This window comes from Cebus imitator, unplaced genomic scaffold (genome assembly GCF_001604975.1).
Source record: "Cebus imitator isolate Cc_AM_T3 unplaced genomic scaffold, Cebus_imitator-1.0 Scaffold171, whole genome shotgun sequence".
Taxonomy (NCBI): domain Eukaryota; kingdom Metazoa; phylum Chordata; class Mammalia; order Primates; family Cebidae; genus Cebus; species Cebus imitator.
In genome coordinates, this window is record NW_016107486.1 from 2,887,973 (window position 1) to 2,910,934 (window position 22,962).

A 22,962-nucleotide genomic window follows, 5' to 3' on the forward strand; every position below is an offset into this window, starting at 1 on the left:
AAATGCTTCTCTTATTTCTTTGAAGTGGAAAATTCCATACTCATGGACTAGAAGGTTTGAAGTTGGTCAAATCCCATAAGGGAAAGAATGGAAATACACACAAAACCCCAACAAGACAGAAATAAACAATAAAAGCAGTTAAGCAAATCTAACAATTGTCATGCAAATTATATAATTTCTGAGTGCTCTAAGTATAAGCAGAAATTCACATCAGCTGGTTATTAATGTTAACTTTAGTTGTTTAAAAAGCATTTACAAGACGGAATCCCAAACCAGTTTTTTACCTAGCAATGTGTCTCAGGCAGTAGACTCTCTCTACATAATCCTAGAAGTAGGAAAAAGCAACAAAAACTTATCTGTTGGAAGTGAGCTCAAACTCCATAAAGGAGTTACCTGCCTTCCATCATCATGGAAGCAGAAAGATTTACATTCTTTGTTGGAAGCAAGTAAAAGTCAAAAAAAAAAAATAAATAAATAAATGGGGGGAGTTATACAGCAAAATAAACATTAGATCTCAACCAAATTTTGGGAGATCAGGAATTCTCTGGAGGTGGTTCTGTCAGACCTCAGCAAATTGTCCAGTTGTTTGTGCCATAAAGTTAGCTCATGCTGGTACCAAGCACAGTTAAGAGATTTGTCAGAGGTCAGGGCATTTCCACTCAGAGTCCCCGCATGGTTACCAAAATTTGAACCCTGAACATTTGAAACAGGTTTCAGTTAATTTAAAAAGTTTATTTGCCAAGGTTGAGGTTTCAGTTAATTTAAAAGTTTATTTGCCAAGGTTGAGGATGCATGCCCATGACACAGAATTAGGAAATCCTGATGACATGTGCCCAAGGTAGTTGGGGCACAGCTTTCTTTTATACATTTTAGGGAAACATGAGACATCAATCAACATATGTAAGAAATGCATTAGTTCAGTCTGAAAAGGCAGGATAACATGAAGCAAAGGCAGGAAAACTCCAAGTGGGGAAGGGGCTCCCTTGTAACAAGTGAAAGACAAAATTACATTCTTTTGAGTTTTTGATTAGCTTTTCCAAAGGAGGCTATCAAAATGAATGTATTTCAGTGAGAATAGAGGTGACATAGAATAGAATGGGAAGCAGGTTGGCCCTAAGCAGTTCCAAGCTTAACATTTTCCTTTAACTTAGTGATTTGGGGGCCCCAAGATTTATTTTCCTTTCATAGCTTCTTACTACTACCAATTGCCAAGTGAACCACATTCTCCTCATAATTTGATTCCATATTTATTAATGTGTTTGCTCTGCCATTAATTCACATGCTCATCCACACATACATCCCAGTCACAATCTTTTCAAAAATTCTTATAGTTTCTAACCCTCAAATTCTAACAACATCCAGGCATCAAAGACTTAAGTTTGAATATAGAACTGTCAACAAAAAGAGAAAAAGAGTCAAACTCTATAAAATATTGGAACAGATTTATTCTGAGCCAAATATGAGTGACCATGTCCCATGACAGCTATCAGGAGGTCCTAAGAACATGTGCCTGAGGTGATTGGGATGCAGCTTGGTTTTATACATTTTAGGGAGGCATGAGACCTCAATCAAATACATTTAAGAAATACAATTGTTTGGTCCAGAAAGTTGGGACATCTCAAAGTGAGTGGCTTCCAGGCTATAGGTAAATTTTAAAGTTTTCCGGTTGACAATTGGTTGAGATTGTCTAAAGACCTAGGACTGATAGAAACAAAATGTTCAGGTTAAGATAAAAAATTGTGGAGACCAAAGTCCTTTTGAAGTCTTGTAATGGCTGGTCTTAGCGACAATAGATGACAAATGTTTCCTATTCTTTAAAAGATGACAGTCTCTTAGTTAATTTCCTCAGAATTGGGAGGCATGGGAAAAAACTATCTATGTTAATAGAGATTCTTTGCAGATGCAAATTCCCCCACCCCTACAAAGAACAGCTTCACAAGGGCCACTTCAAAATGTGGCAAATAAACGTATTTTGAGGTAAAATATTTTGACTTTCCTCTTTGTCACATAATGTTATGTCAGAGTAAGATTCAAAAGTAAGTCACAATATTCGAGTTCAAGAAAATCCACTTGATGAGAATTTGTGGTTTGTAGAATATAACTTCACAGACCCTTTAGATAGGAATTTGGGCAAGACAAAAAAATCAGAGTTTAGTCCTCAGAACAAATATCTACCAACAACCTATACAATTCACAGAAGCCACAATCTTAAATATTGACAGTATGTGTTTTTTGACAGTAAAAGACAGGAATAAAGAAACTGAAAAATCCTGGAGGCATACAGATGAAATCTATAGTTGACTAGTTCATATCTCTAGTCTTCAGAACACCATAATTTTGATTTCATTAGAATTAAGGCATGGAGAGTTAAATAACATTTACAGTTTGACAATTATAAGAGTTATTCATATGTCAGAACAGAAAAATGAACCTATTTCATTAGGGCACTAACTAAAAATATGAAGAAAAATTATAACCTGGTACTTTCTAGAAGATTATGGTAGCCAATAAATAATAATTTAATCTGCACTCAAATAAGTTAGGGCTGAAATCTACTATCAGGTGTTACAGGTTTTTGGGAAACAATTTCTCTAGCAGCTTTTAAAAATTATTATTAAACAGAAAATTATAGCAACTTAGGTTCTTGGCTTTCCAACCCTGAAGAATAGGAAAGGGGACCTCGGTGTTGTAGTGTTACAGCTCAGATAGGACTCATGGACCCAAAGAGTGTGTGGCAGTGCAGTTTATTAGGCAGAGCCAAAGGACAGCTCCCACACCCATAAGGGGACCTGGAGGGGGTGCAGCTGCAGGCTTGGGAGGCTGGAAATTATATCACTGAGTTATTCCCTCCCTGTTCTTGTTCTCATTCAATGAGAGGGGTTCTCTCAAACTTTCTCTGGATTAATTGATCTTTGAATCCTTTACCGTCTTGTTTACTGTTTTCAAACCCTGTGTCAAGGGGCCTCCCTTCCAGGGGCCAGAGGGGGAAAAGTATCTGCCCTTAAACAAAGCCCCTAAGAGCCAGAGGTGGGAAAACTGGAGACAAAGCCCCTAGCCAGTCACAGGCGGAAGAAGTCCTGCGCTGGAAACAAAGTCCCTAGCTGACTTGGGAAGTCCCTCTAACATAGTCCCTCGAAAGGGGTTACAACTACCTTATATAAACCTTCTTTAAACATCTTAAATTTTGTAATTCTGCTAACCTGTATGTTTTTATGTTCTGGTCTCAGGAACCCTTTTTTACCCGCAGACCATTTTACCTTTTCTGGTGAAAAGGGTTAAGGTTCCCAGCAGGTAGTTGCATCTGTAAGACCTATGAGGGACAGCAAATTTGATAAGGCTTCCTAAACAGTCCTATGGTTCTGTGGGAGGGCATCCATGTAAAAGGGGCTCCATTAATTCCCAAATTTACCATGACCTGGGTAATAGGCATATTTGGTGGGAAGATATTCCAGTTATCATAAACCCAGTCCAGCATGGTTTGGGTATGAATCATATTAACTGCTTCATCTGATATTTTATAGGGAGAGTTGGACAATCCCCTTTTCAGGGAAAACAGACCTTACAAGGGCATTATCCAACCCACTAGGCTAATTGCTTCTCAAGAATAACACCCTGTGCATTTGGAACACATATACTTAGTGATTGTTCAGTAATGAGCTGTGGGTCCTACATTAATCCAAATGAGCTCTTAAATTCTGTATTATTTAAAATTAAGAATTCCGTCTTTACAATCCACTATAGTAGAGTTTTTTTTTTTCTTTATTTTTTAAGATGCTGAATGATACTAATGTACAGAATGGAACAATTCCTTTATATTACACCCTCTGGCTTTTAATGGTTACTTGGTTTTACTCTTTCCCCATATCAACTATTTTCTTGGTAACCACAGAGCTCAGAGTCAACTTTTGTTGCCCTAGCTTTTATTTTTTTTTAACCCATTTTATTTTATGTGTATAATTTCCTTCATTATAAAGCAACACTTAGTATTTTAACCAAAAATTAACTTACATTTTTGTTTGAAAATTGGCATCCTTGTGTTCTATAAAATTTCACCAGAAGCATATCTTAGGATCTTATTATTTTACCTTTTAGTAACCTAAATTTCCAGTGAAATAAATAATCTGAGGTTTTAACATGACTTTAAGATTTTGAATTACTGGTGAGAGTTTTGAGATTAAATTTACCAAATTTATTTTACCAAAGATTACCAAGGTCATGTGAATTAAAAAGGATCTTAGATAGCTTCTACCAATCTGATAAACACTTACATTATTTAAGTTACTTGATTAGAGCTCTTTCATATAGTTTGGTAGTAAAATATTACTTCCACATGACACATATAAAGGTAAAGACATAACAGGCATGCAGAATAAAAAGGCAGGTCAAAAAGTGATTTTATTTGCCTGTTTAAAAATAATTTATCCCACTTGCTTTAGATAATAAAAGTTACAAGAGCCAATGAAAGTGAAGGAGAGAGTCATCATTGAATGTCTTTTTATAAGAGAAAGAATTGAACTTCTAACTATCAATCTGAAAAATGTTAAAGAGACATTATATAATTTTAAAAATTAAAAACTTTTTGCATTAAAAGCAAGTCAAGTATTTGTAAAAATATCATTTTAACTAATTGTTTACTATTGTATTAGCCTATTCTTAATATCAAAGACCCATTTCTAGAAAGACTATGATAATTTCTTCTTAATCATGGCCAACTGAATTATACAACCCCTTTAAAATTTCCTTTTTAAATGAGAGGACACAAGCAAATGGAGAAACATTTGATATTCTAATTGATAGATTCAATGCTATTCCCATCAAACTATCATTGACATTCTTCACAGAATTAGAAAAAACTACTTCCTATTTCATATGGAACCAAAAAAGAGCCCATATATCCAAGACAGTTCTAACTAAAACAAAAAAGCTGGAAATATCATGCGACCTGACTTTAAACTATACTACAAGGCTACAGTAATTAAAACAGCATGATACTGGTACCAAAACAAACATATAGACCAATGGAACAAAAGAGAGACCTCAGAAATAATACCACAGATCTTCAGCCATCTGATCTTCAACAAATCTGACAAAAAAACAAGTAACAGGAAAGGATTTTGGATTCAATAAATGGTACTGGGAAAACTGGCTAGCTATATGCAGAAAACTGAAACTGGACCTTTTCCTTGCACCTTATAAAAAATTAACTCAAGATGAGTTAAAGACTTAAATATAAAACCTCAAACCATAAAAACCCTAGAAGAAAACCTAGGCAATTCAGGACATAAGCATGAGCAAAAACTTCAAGACTAAAACACCAAAAGCTATTGCAACAAAAGCAAAAATTGACAAATGGGGTCTAATAAACTAAAGAGCTTCTGCACAGCAAAAGAAAGCACAAAAAATTAGCTGGGCATGGTAGCACATGCCTGTAATCCCAGCTACTCAGGAGGCTGAGGCAGGAGAATTGCCTGAACCCAGGAGGTGGAGGTTGCGGTGAGCCGAGATTGCTCCATTGCACTCCAGCCTGGGTAACAAGAGCGAAACTCCATCTCAAAAAAAAAAAATGTATCATGAGAGTGAACAGGCAACCTACAGAATGGGAGAAAAGTTTTGCAATCTACCCATCTGACAAATGTTCGATATCCAAAATCTGCAAGCAACTTAAACAAATTTACAAGAAAAAAAAAAAATCCAAAAGTGGTCAAAGGATATGATCAGACATTTGTCAAAGGAAGACATTTATGCAGCCAACAACCATTAAAAAAAAAGCTCAACATCACTGGTCATTAGAGAAATGCAATTCTAAACCACAATGAGATACCATCTCATTTCAGTCAGAACACTGATTATTAAAAAGTCAAGAAACAATAGATGCTGGTAAGGCTGTGGAGAAATAGAAACATTTTTAACCTGTTGGTGGGAATGTAAATTAATTCAACGATTGTTGAAGACAGAGTGGCAATTCCTCAAAGATCTAGAACCAGAAATACAATTTGATCCAGCAATCCCATTACTGCACATATATCCAAAGAGATATGAATTATCCTACTATAAAGACACATGCAGATTTATGTTTATTGCTGCACTATTTACAATAGCAAAGACATGAAATCAACCCAAATGCCCATCAGTGATAGACTGGATAAAGAAAATGTGATACATATATACTATGGAATATTTCGCAGCCATGAAAAGGAATGAGATCATGTCCTTTGCAGGAACATGGATGAAGCTTGAAGCTATCATCCTCAGCAAACTAACACAGGAGCAGAAAACCAAACACTGCATGTTCTCACTAATAAGTGAGAGTTGAACAATGAGAACACATGGACACAGGGAGGAAAACAAGACACACTGGGATCTTTTAGGGAGTGGAGTGAGAAAAGAGGGAAACTAGAGGATGGGTCAGTAGGTGCAGCAAACCACCATGGAACATGTATGCCTGTGTAATAAACCTGCATGTTCTGTACATATATCTCAGAACTTAAATTACAATAAAAAAATAAAATTTGTTTTTTTACTAAACTTATTACAATTTATATAAACCATTTACAATGTGCTTCGACATTCTTTTATCTTAAATATTCCTCTTTCTTGAACAACCCAGTTATTTTATTTCAGGACAAAAATTCACTGTACAAGATGCTTTTTTATGTAAAATTACTTTCCTTTTTAGTTTCTTTACATAAAATACTTTCTACATCTTTAATTTTCTTTACATCTTTTATTTCCTGATTCCTTTACCTTGTTTTGTATATAACCCTTAAATAAGCTTTGAATTAGACATTTACCTTTAATGGGTACATTAAAAAAAGTTCTCTTATAATTCTTAAATTGGAAATAGCCCAGATACTTAATATCAAATAATAGCCTTATATCCTAAACTATGAGAAGTTTGTTTACAAGTACTTATTATATTACATTTATCTGATTAATTTAATGGTTTACCTAGACTATTTATAAAAACTATAGTAGCCAATATTTAAAGTTATTTTTCTGTGAGCTATTTTCATAGCTGTGATTTTCGGGTATTTACTTATGTAGTAAAACTTATGGCTAACTTTAAGTTATTTACACCAATAACTCAGGATTTAGCTGTTTTCATTAAGTCAAATAATATTTTATAAGCATGCACAAACAAAGATCATTCTGTCTTGGGCTGGATTTTATAGTTTGTAACCCTGAAGGCAAATCTTACAGTATTTTGTGGGAATAAACATGAAACCACTTGATTAATAAATATAAATAAAATGTTAACAATTCTTAAGGCATTGCTAATATTATTTGTCAATAATTTTAAAGCGAGCTTATTTTTTAAAGGTTTTACTTAAATCACATGAAGTTAAAAAAGCATTTGACTAGCCTTTTAAATATTAGATTTAAGCCAATTAATTAGAACTCTTTATGTATTTTTAGTAGCAAAACATTGTGAACACAACACCTAATATATAGGCATATTTGTTATGATGATAGAAATCCATCTTATAGATTCCTAAAGACCTCCTTTTTTTTCTGTCTTATCCTAGGCAGTTGTCAGCTAAATAGCCTTAAATTTGCATATTGAAGGAAACTCTGGTGAAAAATCAGATAGCAAAATTTACATTATAAGGTATAAAGAGAAAGTCTGCTGTGCTAGAGGAAAATTAAAAGAGATTTAATTGCCAATTGAATATAAATTATAGAATTCTATTATAAAGGCCTTTAAATATGTACACACATATAAAGACACACATAAGCACATGAAGTTCCCATACCTGTTGCTTCAGTGCTTTAACCTTGAGATGAATGCAAATTTGCCAGCTTGTAAAAAAAAAAGAAAGGAAAAGAAAAAAACAATAACAAAAAAAAACCTTTTTGATCCAAACTGTGGTTTTTATCTCAGTACTGTTTACAATGCAAAGACCTGGAACCAACCCAAATGCCCATCAATAATAGACTGGACAAGGAAATTGTGGCACATATACACCATGGAATGCTATGCAGCCATAAAAATCCATGAGTTCATGTCCTTTGCAGGGACATGGATGAATCTGGAAGCCATCATTCTCAACAAACTGACACAAGAACAGAAAATCAAACACCACATGTTCTCACTCACAGGCAGGTGTTGAACAATGAGAACACATGGACACAGGGAAAGGAGCATCACATACTGGGGTCCGTTGGCAGGCACTAGGGGAGGGACAGCGGGGTGTAGGGAGGTTGGGGAGGGATAACGGGGAGAAATGCCAGATATAGGTGACAGGGGGATGGAGGCAGCAAACCACATTGCCATGTATGTACCTATGCAACAGTCCTGCATGATCTGCATATGTACCCCAAAACCTAAAGTACAATAAAAAAATATAAATAAAAAACAAAAAAGATTAATAGCAAAAAAGAAAGAAAGAAAAGTAATGAGATTTAAAGCAGGCAGAAAAGAAAATAGAACCTAGGAACTCTATAGTTTGTGGTTCAACCTTAGAGCTCTTTCTTCTTAATGTAAATGTGCACAAAGACCATATTACTTCCATTTCATATAAACTCTGGCAAGTAGAGGATCCATAAAACATACAAAGTGCTCAAAATAGGGTTTTCCTCTTTGTTTTCTACTCATTCTTTGATTATTTGTTCCTGCTTTTATTTATTTATTTTTTTAAAGGAGAAACTGAGCTGTGGCCTAGGGTTTTTGGATGGTGGATTGATTTGTACTGCTCGTGAGCAGGACTCAACAGTGTGTCACCACTGAGTCATGTCTACCCTTGTGCATGTCTCAGTTTCTCTCTCTAGAGGTCTGTGACCACTGAGAGGGCTCAAAACACTGGATGATCAGCCTGATAAGCATTTCCTGGACTAGCCATTTTTTAAAAAATAATTTTTGTTGGAGATTTTTATGCAGGACCACTGCATGTTACAAGGTGTCAACCTCCTAGACACTTCTATGAGGGCCCCAGTCTGACACAGGAACAGAAAATCAAACACCACATGTTCTCACTCAGAGGCAGGTGTTGAACAATGAGAACACATGGACACAGGGAAAGGAGCATCACATACTGGGGTCTGTTGGCAGGCACTAGGGGAGGGACAGCGGGGTGTAGGGAGGTTGGGGAGGGATAAGAGGTACCTTTTGGCTGGGAGGAGCAAATGCCCTTTCTCTTCAGAGTTCAGAAAACTCAGTTTCTCATTAACCATTGAAATTAACAATTCAGTTCCTCATACAAATGTTCAGACAAACTGAATTAAGATTGATTTTTGGGAGACAAAGCAATGGAGAGGATCCTTTAGCAAGCATCTCTAAACTAGAATTAAAATCCTTAAACAACTTTCTAGGGGAAAAACCAGCTAAGAGTAAATCAAAGACGATTAAACAAATGAATTCCAGGGCTCAGGAGGACTTACCAGTTCCACCAGAGGAGAAGCTTGAAGTCAGGTAGACCTCAGTGGGCCCTGCTGCTATGTAGCTCCAGTTTGGGCAACTTCTTGGGGGTTCTGAGTCTTATCTGATATGCCACGTATAGAAGCACCAAATTATTGCCAATGAATAGAGTAAAACTCTGTAAAATATTTGAACAGATTTATTCTGGGTCAAATATGAGTGACCATGGCCCATGTCACTGCCCTCAGGAGGTCCTGAGAACATGTGTCTGATGTGGTTGGGGTGCAGCTTGAGATATCAATCAAATACATTTGAGAAATACATTGGTTTGGTCCAAAAGTTTTACACCTTTTGGAAAACTCAAAGTGGGGGATTTTCTCACATAAACCTCTGTGAAAATTCTTCCTCATATGCTTGTGAAAGCAATGTTTATGCTATGAAGTCATCTAGTGGGCACCTTGGTTTTTGCATTGATTATTCTATTTCATATTCATTCTAGTTCATATACTCACTATTCTTCTTCTTCCTCCCCATATGGATATGTACTAAGAAGAAATCCTGAGGGTTGGCACGAAGGCTCATTAAAATAATGTCTAAGGCTTAATACTATGACTAATAAGTAAATAAATAGGTAGACATATATCTTTTAAAGAAATATTTAAATAAAGTCCTACTCCAATTAAATTTATCCTACAGTTTGAATCTTTTGAAATACACTTATATTGTAAATATCTCGCCTATTGATCATTTTCTGGATGTTTTATAATGTATGGCCTTGAAAATCTCCCTATGTTTTTGTCTGAAATGTTTATAAAAACGCAGATTCAAATATATGGAAGTAGATCCCTGTTGCACCACTAGAAATCTCCTCTGGCTTGGAATGTGTTCCATTAGCAGCGAATTGATTCAATGATGTTAATGACTAGATCAGGATTGTCCTCCTAACACTGTATTTCCTATTTTATGGCTTCACACATAGATGATGCTGTAAGGAACACAAAGTGGGACAAGAGGACTACCCAGACACTCTCAGTATCTACAATGAGACCCAACAAGACACATCTCTGTTTTCTGGGCACTCAGCTAGTCTATGTTGCCAATGACTCTAGCAGTTAGGCATGACCATATCACTGGTTTCTAACTAATGGAATGCAAGCACAAGTATGGGGTGACACCACCAGGCTAAACATAGAAAAATCTCCTAAAGGTAATCCTCTATATTCTTTCCAATGCCACTAACTGGATGGTTACAATCACAGTCATTTTAACATAGCCATGTTGGAGAGTATCACAGCATTATAATGGAAGCATTCTAAGCATCTGGGTTAGCATGTGGAGAAGAGCCTCCTACTAATCAGGAATAACAATTTTAGAATTTTCATGAATAAGAAATAATTTTCTATGATATCTGAGCCATTATAAATGTCTGACTTTGTTAAAACATCCCACACTAACTGATACAGGTGTGGGCATTCTCATTTATAGCCCTAAATTATTGGAATGCTTTAATTTCAGGATATTTTTAATTACTTTCATTTATGATTTATGTATTCATGTGAGTGCAGTAAAATGGGAACATTGTCTTGCTCGTTTTTCTCTATATAGTCCATAGAACATGGTATGGAATACAGTTGGCATGTGATAAAAATTTGTTAGTGGCCTAGTAACAATAATTCTCATGAAATTATTTAGTAAAGTGTTCTTTTAACAAATATTTATCGAATGCGCACTCTGAGGCAACCACCTCTTAGACGAGACCATACCTATGAATAAGTCAGACATTTTAAAATTTTATCTTAAAGCTTAAAGTCCATTGGGGGAAATTGATTTTTTTAAAATTACCAAAACATGTAGTAAGAGACATTGCTAAAGAATTATAGGGAACTTTAAGACTGGAGGCTCTGAACATAGGAGTAGAAGTAGACATGGAGAGAGATCCAAATTTGAAGAATAAATCCATAAACTTTACAAGGTCTTTAATGTTGGATGTGAGTGAGAAGACAGAGCCCAAGATGAGTTGTTTCTGGTTTGTATAACTTAACCAAGACAGGAGAAATGAAAGAGAAGCAGCATCGGGGAAGAATGGCATATTCAGCTGTGGGAATGTTCAGACAAAGGTGTTTCTGTGAGATGTGAGTGAATATGTTCAGCAGACACTTGAATTTTGAAGTCTGGCACTTAAGTCGGTAATCAGGATTTAATACACAAATTCAAAATTTATTTATATGGACGTATACACAGGGATAGTAAAACTATGGGACTAGCCTCTGTGGAAGCAGAATAGATTAAGAAGAGAATAAAGTATATGATCAATCTATGAGAATTACCTATAGCCCTCTCACCCTGGGTTTACCATAGTATTCAATATCAAGGAAGATGAGATTCAAAGAACTATTTCTTTAGAAGCATCATTACCTGAGAAAGGAGAAAACACTTCTTAAGAGTCTTGTGCATTGAGGTCATTTCCAAATAGTGGACCTAAAGAAAGATTGACATTGAAATAGTAATTTATCATCTCCGAAGAACTTTACCCCAATGTGTTGGATACTCTCCACTGAATTGTTTTTCCACATGCCTAACCAATTGATAATAAATCCTGTTCAAGATATGTCACCACATTACTTGGGAAGCAAGAGGCTCTACACATGAATGACTATACAGTTTTTTAATAGCTAAGAGAAGAGAATATCGGTGAGTGACACCTTTGATCTCTGCTTTGTATGGTGAAAGTGGAATCAAGACATCATCAGATCTAGAATCAATAATTCTCTTGACATGTGTATGTCAAGGTGGCTCCCGAGGCAACAAAGGCATGTGAAAGTAAAGTTGCCTAACTCAGTGCTGACATTGGCTTTGAAGAAAACTATGTGTCGGGGAAGTTTTCTGTGCTTGGACCCCTAGTTTTGCTTAGATTTATCACAGAAAACAGGCTAGGTGAACAATTGACCAAATCAGTAGGAATGAACCCTAGTTCCAAGCTTGAGATGAATCGGTGACATCTCAGAGGAATCTATTTAGAACCTGGGAGGAATGAGGAGTCACATAAATGCTGGAACTTACAATGATTTTTATCTGTTTATGTTAAAGGTGAGGGTTAATAGGAATGTGTTCTTCATCCTAAAATGATAGATATTTCTGCAAAGTCAATAATATTCCCTTATGTTTCTGAAAATTTTTCAAATTTATTTCTCACTGATATTAATAATCTCCCCTCTAGTGAACTAGTAAAATTTCTGTGGTCCAGAGGGACTTATGACACATATGTTAGATAATTTTATAAGTTGAATGTTGTAGAGTATATGAAAGTTATAGGCAAATATGCTGTAAACTTTATTATGTAAATTTCATGTCCCAACCATTCTCTATTCTCTATACTATGTCCTCTATTCTCTACCTATATCTCTATGTCTTATGCTATGACACTGTGAGCAAAATGGAAATAAAATTAATAATAATGATAATAATAATATGCAGTTAACATTACTCAGTTCTTTTGGGACTATCATTATCACCCATGGTTTGCAATATTGTACTAGCATGTAACCTCTCCCCCGATATCTTCCAGAGTGATTCTTTAAAAATGAAAATTTTATCACTTCATTGCTTAAAGCCCACTAGAATTTCTTATTACTATTAGTATGAAGGAGCACATAAGGCCTCAGATATTCTGGTCCTGGTCCCTCCCTTGCTTCCCAACTTCCCCAATGGCATCTCTCCTGATGCTGTGTCCCAGTTATTAAGTCCTCTCTCCAAAGCTGCATTTAGTCTGTAAGTTGTCTATACACACTGCTTTTCCTGTCTAGAATGTTCCTCTTTTACCCTTGACCTACACTCCTTTATTTTCCAAATATAAGCATAAGTGTTTCTTTAAAGGCTTTATCACAGTGGACAATCAGTATTTATTCTTGCTACATTGTGCCTGCATTTTTTTCTCCCAATTAATATCTGCCTTTATGGGCTGACTATAAACACCATAAGGTTTACTAGCCATGTCTGCTTTAATTGTGTGCATCACATGTCCTGAGTCTAGCCTACTCATAGCACACAGTTACAAGTACAAAACAAAAAAGAAAAAAGATAAAAAGGAATTTGCATATTAGACTGTATTTCTGCAACTAAATTAAACAATCCTTCAGAATATGCATCAGGCTTTATATGCCATTTTAACTTCCTTAAGAGCTAGATCTCTTCTTCCAGCTAAGTTCTAAAAAGTATATGGTGGGTAATAAGACAGAGGATAACTGGGGAAGCTATCTGAGTAGGGAACAAGAAGAAACATGTTTAGCCAGAGCAGAGAACAAATGCAAAGTTTTGCTGTGTATGTGATTATTTTGTTTAGTTTTACTCAAGCAACTAAGCAGATAGTGATGCCATCATCAAACTGGGAAAGAATGGAATTAATAAGCTTGTTTTGGTAGGACTCAGAGAAAGAAAAAGTAATGAGAAATTAGAAATTTTATTTTAAGTTTCTTAAATTTGAGCTACCTATTAGTTATACAGGAGATAGGTAAATAGAAAATTTTATATATGAAACAGGAACTCAGTTTTTATAGAGTTCTATGTAGTCTTATGGTCCTTGTGAAGGGTCAAAGATACATATAATAATACTAGACACCCATTAAGTCTTTGATGTTAAAGTAATTTAAATAGCCTAGAAAACACTATTATTAACCAAATAATACTAACCAAAATTAGTAATTGACTAGAATAGTTCTGAGGAATCAAAGGAATACTCAAAACCTAACCACAGAAATTATATTACTTGATTTCTTTTGTACATGAAAAAAGGACTGTCACCTTTTGAAAATATTTGGGTAGCTAAAACATAAGTTTCTACGTTTTATGCCTTTCAAGGAAGTCAATAACCAGATGAGACTAGGTTACTTTCCCTAATAACTAGTTTTTCTAAGAACTCTATTAGTGAACAAATGACACATATAAGATGTGTTGTGTATGTGTCCCCAAACATGTGACCATTACTTTATTTTGCACCTTTATTGTTTGAAATATTCAATATTATTGCACCTATTTTATTTAATTTAAAGAGTATGTGACAGTGTACTCTTTTTAAAGAGCACTTACATAAATGTAAACATATCCAATTTTCCATATTTCCCCCATAGTGCACAAAATTTAACTAAAAAGTATTTGTTTTTGTTAAAGTTATTCTGAATCAATTCAGAAAAAAGGCCAAATGTTACAAAATACATTTTTTTTTGCTTGTCTCATTTTAATTTTTGCATCATTTTTTCCCCTAATTACATTCAACATTTGTAAAATGATTTTGTGGAAATTAATTTTATCATGAAAACTTTTTAAGTATGCCATGCTCCACGCTTTCATTTAGGGTTTTGTTCTTTATAAAAATAGTATGGCCATAAATTCAAAAATAAAGACCTATATATAGGATACTTAATATCCCAAACAAGTTGAACTGTATGTAAGACTAATCAGAGTTTTTGACAGAAAGCAATATTTGTGTCTTAGACTCCAGAAACATCTGTCTCAGCCTTGTTTGGTGCCAAGGAAAAATTCTTTAACATAAAGACATAGAATGGCTGAATGTATGAAAAAATGAGACTCAATGACCTGTTGCCTACAAGAAACATACTTTGCACAGACTGAAAATAAAGAGAATGAAAATAGATATTTCATGCCAATGGAAACCAAAAGGAACAGGAGCAGCTATACTTATATCAGACAAAATATATTTCAATACAAAAACTGTAAGGAAACACAAAAAGGTCATTATATAATGATAAAGAGATCAACCCGCAACAGGATATAATGATTATAAATATATATGTATTCAACATGCTAGCACCTGGATATATAAAGCAAGCATTATTGGAGCTAAAGACAGAGGTTGACTTCAATACAGAAATAGCTGGAGACTTCAACACCCTACTTTCAGCATATGACAGATCTCTCAGACAGAAATCCAACAACAAAAAATATTAGACATCATCTGCACTATAGAGCAACTGCTATACCTAGAGAACACTTTATTGACTGAAGAACACATATTGATCTCCTAAGCACAAGGATCATTGTCAAGAATAGGCCAACCAAAAAGTTTTAAACATTCAAAAAAATTGAAATAAAATTAAGCATCTCCTCTGAGAACAGTAAAATAAAACTAGAAATCAACAACAAGACAAATTTTGAAAACTATACAAATACATGGCAATTAAACAATATGTCTCTGAATGACCAGTGGGTCAACGAAGAAATCAGAAAGGAGGCCGGACATGGTGGCTTACACCTGTAATCCCAGTACTTTGGGAGGCTCTGTGAAGATTCCATTTCCCATCTTTTTTCCTTTTCACACAATAAACCCTGCCCTCCTTGCCTTTCAAATTGTCTGCAAGTCTAATTTTTTCTGGTCATGTGACAAGGACCCCATCTTTAGCTGAACTAAGGAGAAAGTCATACAACAATAATGTGATATGTGCATTCAGAGGACCAAAGCCCTGCTTTCTCCATAGCTAGCTCCCGTGTTTACTCTGTTTTGTTTAAGGTCTGATGCAATGTTTGATAATTAAGTGTGGCAGGTGGGAGAGAGAGACAAAGAGACGAAGAGTATGAGAGATAAATTAATATAATTAATAATGGTAGCAGTAGTAAATTACTATTTTAATAATTACTAACCTAAGACTTTCATTGTTTATTACATTTTGCTGCAATTTTTCTTACCTCCTTGATTGGCTATATAGTTGGGGGAAACTAAAGGTATATAAGTAGAATAAAAAAGAGCAAATAAATAATAAATACTCACCAGGCTACATCAATAAAGAACACTAACTTGACCATCCAAGTAGTCAGCTGTCAATGGTCATTGAACTTCACCACCGATATAACTCTTTCATTTATTTCAACCCCAACAACTCTGACTACTTACAATTCTCAATTGCCAGGAAAGAGGTAGGAAGCTCTTGTCATGGATAGTCATTCTATGGTGGGCATCTGGGCTTTAACCCTTGGAATTTCAAATGATTTCTGTACCTAAAAGAAAAAACAGTAGATGAGATATGAGGGGTTTTGAACTCTCAGAAAGTATCTTGCACCATGAACTAGGAAACGTCTGGAATGAAGAGAGTTTCCAGGGTTGATGGCATCAAGCCCATGGATATTGCCACTCCTTAACACTGGTACTCTACCTCTTAGAATTGACACCCCATGTCAGACTGTACACTTTACCTCAAAATAAACACCTCATGCCTAGTCAAGTCTTTTCAATCTCCATTTTCTCTATTTTCCATTTCTGACCTACAGATGTGACAATCAATTAAATATCCCTTGGGATATGCTCATGATAACTGGATATGGGAGACTTACTACTTTCAACCCCTACCAAAGCGGATTCTTCAATTTAAAAGAGAATTAAATCCCAGAATCTTGCTTTAAGGCCTGAACCTGGAACAACTTTCACGCCCACACCACCATAGTAACTTCTTATGCATGGACTGATCAATGAGATCCTGCTTACCCTAAATCCAACATTTCTAGTCTTTTTCCAGGAATACTCTCAAAAGTACAATGTCTAATTCCTAATCATCCAAAAGGACTTAGCTTCCTAGTTCTCTATTCACAGAAACCCTGTCTCAATTTATGCTACGATCTTCTTTAAACACCAGTGGTATATCTTTCTTTTCCCACAAAAAATTACTGGTTTCTAAACTTTTTAATTTAGAAACAGCCACACTTTCCTGTGTTAATACCAATTCTATTTTCCCTTAGAAAAGAAGAAACATTTGTCTATTCATTTATGCATCTATTTATTCAATAAATATTAATTGAATGTCTGCTATATGTCAGGCATATTGAGGTGCTGAGCAAATCTCTGCCATCCTGAAGTTTGCATGTTAGTGAGTAAATATAGGTAAAAAACAGACATATAAATAAATTATTAATGTATGCTTACTGGGTGGAGAAAATAAGGTAGGAAGGACAGGTAATAGGGAATGTCCCAAGTTGGGCAAGGGACATTCCCTTCTGCCCTTTTCCATTGAAAGAGTGACTTCCTTTTATTCCCTCTCACATGCCTTTATGAAGCCCACCACAATCTGTAATCACACATTTTTTTGTTAACCCATATTTCCAGTATCAATATCTGCCACAAAAGTCTGAGTCCTAGGTAGTGTTAAGCCATGCAAGCGTCATTTACCCTTTTGTCATCAGGATGAAGCCCATCATCTCCATTCGGTTTTTATTCATTTTGTAAATTAAGTAATCAAATTATTTCAAAATATTTTATATTCTTTGAATTGTAATAACTTACAGCCCATAACATGAAGCTTATAGTTGACATTATTTTATTTTACTTTGCTCTTGTTCTGGGTTATATTAACATTTTCTTTCTCTAAACCAGATTTTAAACACCTGAATAACAGAAATCAGTTGTCATTCTACTTTTGCTTGCCTGAAAAAGTGTGTAATTTTTATTTGATTACTGAATAATTATAAATTCTTTCTGAGCAAATAAATAAATGCCAAGAAAAGGAAACGAAAGCTTACCTTCTGAAATACTTCCACTAGGTGGCAGCACCAAGAATATTTCTGGAGGCATGTGATGAGTTCCATGATGAAGATAGAGCCCCTTATGCTGTCTCTCCAGGACATGTTATCTATGATGATATAGAATGCTATGCCTTGGGCTATGACTTTTACTGTTTTTGTTTATATTTTTGTTTTTTCATAGCTTGGGAATTTACTTGATAGATTTACGGAAATCCTTATAACCTAACATTTACTTAGGTTTCACACAGAGGAGACAGAAAAGCTGGCAGAGGTTGAACAAAAAGGACAGCTTGTAAGCATTACAAGATATTGCTTAGTGATTGCATTTTGATTTTTGGAACTGGCTTTTTACTATGGACCGCATTGTCATTCACTTTGCTTAGAAAAGGGGACTTGAGAAATAACTGGAATTTTTCCACTTTATAAAGGAAAGAATAGAATCTGAGAAGGATGAATCAACTTTTATGTTCACACAGTGAGAAAGCCACAAAAAAATGCTGTTGGGCTCCAGATTGTTTACAGATTGCACCACGCTGTATTTCACCATATAATAAACAAAATAGATGAACATATCCAAACTTTTAAGTTACAGAAAATTAAAACATCATAGAAATATACTGTATAATATGGTGCCAATAGTAAATAATACTGTATTACATACTTAAAAATTTGCAAAGACAGATCTTATGTAAATTATCCTTATCACATCCTTGCAGAATATAATAATAAATAGAGAGCTGGAGGAATCTTTTAGAGGAGAGAGAGGTGTTTATGACATAGATTTTGGTGATGATTTTAGGGATGTGTACTTATCTCCAAACTTATTAAGTTGCATACATTAAATATGTACAATTTTTGTATGTCAGTTATGCCTCAAGAAAGTGGTTTAAAAATAAGACTTAAAAATTTGCAAACTGGAGAGAGTAAAAAGAGTCACCTTAGGATGACTACCTAGAGGTGAAATACAAACCACTGTTTCCTATAATTAGACCTAATTAGCCCCACCCTAACGTTTTCTACTTTTTTTAAAGGCCATTGACATTTTTATCTGGACATGCAATAACACTGCTCTTTGTAGGATCAGGTGGGATATGTGTAGAAGAGTGCTTGAAGTTGATTATTTGGGAAAGACAGCCAGTACTGAGATCCATAAAACCTCTACTCAAAATGTTAAATGGATTTAATTTAAAAAAACCAGAATCCATCATTTATATTTAAATGGTGTGCAGTGAATGGTGTTTCTTGTATTGTGTTACTTTAATATTTAGCATGCCTTTTACTGTAGTGTAACACTTATAATAAAGGTATATTTTTTTAAAATGTGTGTGTGGGAGGGTGAAGGCATCTGTTCTCACAGCACATATAAGATCATGTAAAGTATGTAGAGAGCACACACCATTCTCTCAGATCATTGTCGCATAGAGCCTTTCCTGATTTTGTAGAATTATTCAAAGGTGGCCTCAGTCCCCAAATTTTTGACTGTTGCTAAAAGACACATACGTGGTGTTGACGAGCAGAAAGCAATGAAGTCCTTTTCCACGTGGATCTTGCAAGCAGAATCTGCCTCCAGGTTTTCAGGTGACTGTGAAGAGGTGACTGCCAAGGATGCTGGAGAGCCACTGACTCACAGATCCCCACAGTTTGCTGTAGAGACATCAACTTTCTTTTTTTTTTTTTTTTTCATTTTCTTTTATGTTACTTTAAGTTCCAGCATAGAAGTGCAGAACGTGCAGGTTTGTTACATAGTTATATGTGTGCCATTGTGGTTTGTTGCACCTATCAACCTGTCATGTAGGTTTTAAGCCCCACATGCGTCAGATATTTGTCCTAAACCTCTCCCTCCCCTCCCCACCAACCCCCAAATGGCCCTGGTGTGTGTTGTTCCTCTCCCTGTGTCCGTGTGTTCTCATTGTTCAACTCCCACCTATAAGTGAGAAGACACGATGTTTGGTTTTCTGTTCCTGGGTCAATTTGCTGAGGATGATGGCTTCCAGCTTCATTCATGTCCCTTCAGGGGACATTATCTCATTCCTTTTTATGGTTGCATAGTATTCCATGGGGTATATGTACCACATTTTCTTTACCCACTCTGTCATTGATGGGCATTTGGGTTGGTTCAAGAGATGTCAACTTTTTGCACACATCTCTGCCTTCCTTATTATGGCTATCACAATCGCCCACCTTGTTAATTTACAATGTTCTTTCTAACTAGTTTCATATATACATACAGACTCACACATGCTAACACACATGCACACACACACACACACACACACACTTTGCTTCGTCTCTAGTGTCATTCAACAATGTGTCAATTAATAGTAAATTTATCATGCCTTTACCAGTTTTTAGTTAAATTATTGCTGCTTTCTTAAAAAACAAAACAAAACCTACATCCCAATAGTCATGAGGTCATTGGAAGTCAGGAATAAAAAGAGAGAAAAGATTGACTTAAATTTCCTAAAATTTCCTTAACTCTCTACTAATTTTCCCCTCAATAATTATGAATAAACAGGGTGCTTCTATCACATAATAACGTCAGTTTCAAATGCAATTCTTCAGAAACCACATAATGTCAAAACATCTGTAAAACATTTACAAATCAAGCTATCATCAAAATGATTCCATTCAAAAGTTTGAATACTTCTGTTTAACTTTGATTTAGGGATTCTGATGATATCCTTCACCACTTACCGTGGATGAAATTATACAGAAATTTCTCCACTGATGAGACAGTTTCTCATTATACCAGCCCCTTCAGAAGAGTTTCTTCAGAATTCAATGTACTTTATTTGTACTGGATGGGATCTAAGACTTGGCCCTAAATATAAACCAAACATCACAATCCTCTGCATACACCTTCATAACTGTTAGATGTTCAGTCTCAGCACTCACCACCCCTGCAGGCCTGGACAATGATGACCTTGGGTTTTTCCCTTAGACTGAGGCAGTTGCGGTTGTTGAATATCTGGAAGATGGTGTCATAAAGCAGCACATCTGGGTTTTCCTCATCATGAGCCTTTCCACAGTTTCCCTCCAGGATGACGTGACATGAGCACCGAGAACGTGCTGTCTGAGGACTTGTGCTCTGGTCGGGCAGCAGATGCCCTCAACACTGACTCCATATCCTGGGAATAAGCAATGTCTAACTTCAGTCAAAGAAGAATCACAATTAATAGGACATCCTAGATTTACCATGAGTGAAACAGGAAACATATGTAATATCCTGGTCATGGTGCTTCACATTGTGCTTACTCAATCATGACAGCTGTTTTATAGTTTTATTTTTCCTTTGTAATGGGGCTGTGGGTTCCACTTTTTCTCCATGCTGACATACCATACACTGTCTTCTTAATATATTGTATGTTTGTATATGTTACTCGTATTACTTTTTAAAAATCTAGATCTTTTCTCTCCTTTTCTAGCAAGAGTCATGTTATAAATGCATCACACCACTTTTCTTGTAAAACCCAACTGACATTGCTTAGAATAAAATCAATCTTCTAGCTTGACCATACTCAACCTCACACTATATCTTTTCTGCTTCAATCTCTAGTCACACTGGTCTCTTTGTGTCTCTCATGGGTCAGTTACGTTTTCAGCTCAGCTCCTTCGCAGGTAGCACCCCCTACTGGAAGGCACTGAACTCGCATCTTCCCAGATACATCTTCAGATAGTCAGTCCAACTTGTGCAAACTCTCTCCACAGAGGTTTTTCTGGACCAACCCAAAAACATCGCACCCCATCCAACGTTCTCTCTCATGTTTCCTTTTCCTTTTTCTTTTTCTTTTTTTTTTTTTTTTGAGACGGAGTCCTGCTCTGTTGTCCAGGCTGGAGTGTCATGTTTCCTTTTTCTTTACTTTTTGCCTACTTTCAATTCTCTTGTTTTTCTTATACAGACACATACATACACTCATTCTCTGAAATTGTCTGGTTTGATTCTATTGTGAGATTTTGCCTCACTAACCTAGGTTCTCGTAAATTTGAAACTTTTTGTCTCATTTACAGACCAATCCACAGTGTCAGTGGCCCAAAATTTTGGATTTAATATTTGTTTTAAGAGTGCACTCCTGGCTGAAACACATTACTCTATGATTTTCTGTGGAATCTTGGGGCTACATCCCAATTACCTGATCATATTGGAAGTCAATAAGCATTGTGCAACTACATGCCAATCTTGTTTTGTCTACTTTTATGGAATTGAGGGTATTTGAGGCTCAAAAGAGACACGGACTTAGGTATTCAGTACTTTCATTTGCTAGTAAGTGTGTGCATGTACACACACACACACACACACACACACACACGAACCCAGAGGTTGTTAAACCTCGTTGAGATTCTATAAAGCTAACTAATTATTAGAAGAATATATTTTGAATATGTATGAGTGTGAGGTGGCTGAGGGGTTCTTACCCTGGCTGTGAGATTATTTTTTTCAACTACACTGTAGCCCAGGCCCTGAAGCAGCCCCTTCATCCCTGTGATGTCAACATAAGCCCCATTCCTCAGAGGCAGATGGTCAAACTTTATACTGCATACGAGAGCCAGGTGTCTGCGGTCCTTTCTCTCCTTTATTAGATAGATCTAATAAAGGAGGTGGAAATGAAGTAACGATGATTACTGGAGTCTCTTTTCAACCTCCATATGCCTCACAATTTTGCTTTTTTTAAGACCTCATGCAGCTGCCCCCTTCCCTAACCTCTATCAGAAGACACTGCCTTCCTTTCTCTCAAGAGTCCAGAGCAAGAACCAGGACATATCTTGGAATGATTACTCAAGAATCTTGAGGAAACTAGAATAATTTCTACCACCTTCATTTTCCTTTTTCTTCTCCATCTACTCACCCATTTCTTATATTCAGGTTCATATCAAATTTCATATAAACCAAGAGGTGTTTTCATTGGTTCCAGTAAAAATGAATATACAAAGATTCTTTGTCTTCCATATTATGACTATTTTGGTACTATTTTAAAAATATAAACTTATAGTGAATTTCAAGCTATAATTATATTTTTCAAATATGTTTTATATCTAGGTTTTTCAACTAAAGTACAATTATTTATTTATTTATTATTATTTTTTTTTTT

The 22,962-nt window shown here is 35.5% G+C and overlaps 1 protein-coding gene across 1 annotated transcript in view; it reads right to left on the reverse strand.

The window, feature by feature from the left end:
• Nucleotides 1–20,635: 20,635 nt before the first annotated feature.
• Nucleotides 20,636–22,962, reverse strand: part of CASP1 (caspase 1) — a 30,238-nt gene continuing 27,911 nt past the window's right edge. The window contains exon 10 of the mRNA XM_037744395.1: nucleotides 20,636–21,003. The gene's annotated coding sequence lies outside the window, so the exon portion shown is untranslated. The remainder of the gene's footprint in view (nucleotides 21,004–22,962) is intronic.